Genomic DNA, 4747 nt, shown 5'->3' with positions numbered 1-4747 from the left:
ATGAGAGTCTTCATTGCACCTTCAACCTTGGCATATGGAGAGTGCCCCTTAATGGGCCATAGAGTCCGCCTGACGATGTGATATATGGTTCTGGGCAGGTACTCTAAGTCTTCAACGAAGAACTCAGTTGGATAGGGTGCATCCTGAGGCAATGGTTTCATCATTGAGAGCATCTGACTCATATTTGGCTCAGGACGCTGAAATATGCTCTCAATTGCTTCAGCATGGGGTTGGCAGCCTTCTTCGAAGAATTCACCAGGAGTGGGAAGGCCGGTAAGCTCAATGATATCGAAAGCATTGGCTTCATGATGGACATTGCCGGTCATCCACTCCAGGACCCAAGTCTTCGGATCTCTGTTGTAGCCTTTGATATGCAGGGTGGCATAGAACTAGAGCAGAAGCTCTTCATTCCAGTGCTCTTCATTGGTGATAAACGGCAGCAGACCCACTTGCTTGAAGCAATCCAGTGCGTCTTCCAGGCTAGGCAGGCCAGCAACAGCTTCAACCTCAAGGCGCTTGTGAGGAAAGATGCGGCCTTGGTTGTATAGGATGCATGAATAATAGCTGCGCTGTTGATAGCTCCAGAACCTATCTGATACAATCCGTTCCCTTGAATAAGGGTTCTTGGAGCTGTTGAAAAACGTGTTGTCTGCCCTGAAGCTGTTGATGTTGAAGGAGCCAGGAGCTGATGCAGGACCTGGGAACCTTGGCAGTCATGGGATCGGCTTCTGGACCTGGGGCCTGTGCGCAACATGATAATTGAATTGGGGACCGGCAGCAGACTCAGGTACAGAAGATTCAGGAGCAGTAGCTTCAGTGTCTTCTGAAGCTGTTGTTGGGGAGGGCTCCACATTTGCTTCGGCGTTGTTTGTGGCAGCCTCAACATTTGCAGCCTCCACACGTGTAGTGGGAGGGACGAACTCAGGCACGTTCTCCTGGAGAACTGCTTCTTGTTGGTGCGGGGGAGTTGGAGCTTGTGGTATTTCTGCATGCTCTTCGGCTGATGCAGCCGGAATGTCGTCAGCCTGAGCCCTTGGCCCTTTGCGAAGCCTACGGAATGTAGGCAACGCCGGTGGAGTTGCAGTGGGCTGGGGCTCATTATCTTCCTCCTGTGGGCGATCTGCCCACGATGCATCTTGTGTGATTGGCGTCAATGGACGACCAATGCTGATCAGTTCGCTTGTCTCAAGCTGAGGAAGGGCTGCATCACCTTGCACATTGTCTTGGAGACCAATGTCTTCAGCAGCGTTGGGGTCGGCTGCTGGAATGTCTTCAGCATGCGGAGCCTCTATGAAAGCAGGCTCATGCACTGTTAACTGACGATCTGCGTCAGGATAGCGGACAGAGAGGGGTTCAACTATCAAGGGCTCTGTGGGAGCAGCCCGAGATTTCTTGGTCTTGCGCTTTTTGATGGTGAGGTCAGAAGGAGAGGCTTCAGAGTGTTTCCTCTTCCTAGCTTCAGCCTCTGCAGTCCGTGTCTTCTTGAGCTCTGAGGCGGTTGATCGACTCTTTGGCTTCGAGCCAGTCGTTGCAGTGGGGACGACAATCGGAGCAGTTTCTGACCTTGGCGCCTCTGGTTCAGGCACAATAGGCTTCTTTTTCTTCTTCGCGGCCACCCTGGGGTCAATGCCGGGACGCCCAAGTGCCTTGCGCTTCTCGGCCTCATTGTAGGCCTGCACGCAGCGATCAGCCAGAGTCTTCATGCGTTCTCGCGAGCCTTGAGCTTCGGCACGCGTCTTCAGAAAGTTCTCTTTCAGCTCGTGCAACATGATCTTGAAGTTTTTCACTTCTTGCACGCTGAGCTTGGCCACGTGCTTCTTGAACTGAGCCTTTTCATAATCAATTTTCTGCTTCAGTTCAACAATGCGCTGGGCTATTGCAAGTTCTGAAGCAATTGCGCCTTGAAAGGCAACGCTGAGGCCTATGGGCAGCTGCAGATCGTTGAAGCTGATGTCCGGTGAGGCAAACCATTCATCTATGAAGTTGTGGATGATGGCGACATCAAACAGAGGGAGATTGTTGAAGATTTCAGCCTCCTCCTTGCTCTTGATGAGCTGCTCAAGAGCATCATCTCCAAGATCTTCATCGCTTGATAGATCAATGGTTTCGCAGCGCAGAATGGCAGCAGCTGTGAGCTCTTTGCCTGTGTGTGGCTGAGGCTTCTTGGCTTTTTGGGGCTTGGAGACTCGTGATAAGTCTTCAGACTGCACACTGGCTTCAGGAGGTGCAGTTGCCAATGGCTTCGCTCTTGAGATTTTGGGTGAAGCGGCTGGCTTTGAAGCTTTTGGCTTCTTCTGCTTTGGCTTCGGCGCAGCAGGGGCGTCATCAGACTCAGTATCTGCTGGAGGGTCATTCACGGCAGTCCCTTGAACTAGGATGCGGGTGATGAGGCCTGCAAGAGTGTCATACGGCCCGATGATATTGGGATCGGCGTCGCGTGTGCCATCTGCCCTTGGTTCAGAGGGACCAGGATTGAAGTCTAATCCTAGCTTCTTCTTGTTTTGCTTTGCAGAGTTCTGAGAAAATTGGAAGTTGCGCTTGAACAGATTGTCATCGCGACACCAGAGAAGTGATGACGGATGTGCTTCAGCTGGCTGTGGTCCTCTCACCATGCATGGATAGAAGCCTTGAGCAATGGCTTCGTCTCTGGACCTGGGTACGAGATTTTTGTATAATACGTCTCCCCACGGTCTCTTGATGGCGCACTTTTCGGCATACTCCTGAGTGACGAAGCGGTATTGAAACCATTGCTCTGCCCAATATCTTCGAATCCATTGGATTCGTGTCTTGCGCTGACCATAGCTTTCTTCAGGATCAGTTTTGTACATCTCTGCCAATTCATCAGGCAGATCTTTGGACGTTCCACCACGTCTCTGTCTGCCTCCCTTCCTTGCTGCTGTTTCTGAAGCCATGAATCTTAACTTGGAAGGCTTCAAGATGTTCAAAGTCTTCAAAGGCTTCCTTTTGCTTGACCAACAAGAACTGGCTTCAGGAGAGTTGATGTGATGTTGCAAGTACTCTGCAAATGAATGCAGACTATGAGAACCAAAGGATTCTCCCACGGACATGTACATGTGACAGCATTAAGGTGCGAGGGAAGGGGAAGAGGTCATATGCATTCTCAGAAGATTTTGAAGATAAATCGGTTTAGAAGACATTGACCTCATCGTGCGAAGACATTCACTCAAAGATAAGAAGTTGGTTCCAGATTTGTACGAACCCACAGATCAGTACAAGTGAGGAATCTAACTACTTCGTAATGCACAAGTGAATATTCTAGGCAGGTTATGAGATGCAGACTGAGAGAGATGTAACTTGTGAGAGCAGAAACTTCTTATGGCAGAAAGTGACTGAACTATAGGATCAAGAGAGGCTGTAAAAAGAGGTTTTATTTACCACACTTGGAACTGCTAGACGAAGTGGGAGTTGAGGCCGAGCAGTTCGATCCTCCGTGCCCTAACTTGGCGACGAAAGACACCTACGACGACGGCGGAGAGAGCGATGTCCGCTGTCGGCATGAAAATGGCGTCGGAGAGGTTGCGGCAGTGAAGCGCTTCGTCGCCGGCGTCGTCGAGAGCTAGCGGTGGCGCTAGGGTTCGTGCGAGGGTGGAAGAAGAGATAATGACCGCAGTGAATCGTGTATTTATAGGGACAAAGGCGACACTGCGCTATTACTCAGGTGCCCCTGGCGATTCGCATCTGAACAACACGTGGCCATCATGCGGTATTTTGGGGGCAGTTCCACATCCCACGCACGCCTTGATTGTCGGGTGTCGTTCCTACTTCTCCGGATTTCTTGTGGATGAATGAGCATTGAAAACGGTTTTAAAGTTTGTCTCTGTGTCTTCTGCTGACAAGGATGCAGAGAAGACATTCGACAGTTTCAATAGAATGCATACGACTTGGAGAGATAGAGTTTGAGGTAGAAAGCATGGAGAGGTTAGGGTCCGATCACATTCACTTAGTTCAAAAGATTCAAACAAGAAGACATAGCTATAAGTGAATGCTGTAGAGGACAGAACACCAGTACATATATATATATATATATATATATATATAATCAACGCAGTGAAGATAATCATGAAGACATATTGAGATTGAAGCCAAACCAAATGTGAAGTCATTGCGAGGTAACGCCATGAGTGAAACACTTCAAAATAGAACGTTTGGTGGTGGCGTTACCCACCGTATAGGAAGTATTAGACCCAGACACGGCGCACAATTATCGTGACGCTCCGAAGTCAAATTCCACACTAATGTATTCACACTTAGAATGTATGTCTTCATTGATTGAAGATATACGTTACTTCGTGTGTTGCACATCTAAATCATCAATATGCATAAGTGTTAGGATGTGTGCCTGATCACAGGACATTTGAGGATTCCAAGATATTTAGCTCACACCGTAACTTGCAAAACCTCTTCTCATCCATGGGCTTGGTGAAGATATCTGCCAATTGCTCTTCAGTGTTGACGTGTATGATATCAATGTCTTCCTTCACAACATGATCTCTGAGAAAGTGATGACGAATTTCAATGTGCTTTGTCTTCGAGTGCTGAACTGGGTTGTTGGCAATCTTGATGGCGCTTTCGTTGTCGCAGTAAAGTGGCACTTGCTTCAGATGAATGCCATAATCCTTGAGTGTTTGCTTCATCCACAGAAGCTGAGCGCAGCAAGATCCAGCAGCAATGTATTCAGATTCAGCAGTGGAGAGAGATACACAGTTCTACTTCTTTGAAGACCAAC

The sequence above is a fragment of the Triticum urartu genome, chromosome 4, assembly GCF_003073215.2.
Source record: "Triticum urartu cultivar G1812 chromosome 4, Tu2.1, whole genome shotgun sequence".
Classification (NCBI taxonomy): domain Eukaryota; kingdom Viridiplantae; phylum Streptophyta; class Magnoliopsida; order Poales; family Poaceae; genus Triticum; species Triticum urartu.
The sequence above is the reverse complement of the archived record's forward strand: the minus strand, read 5'-3'. Positions refer to the sequence as shown.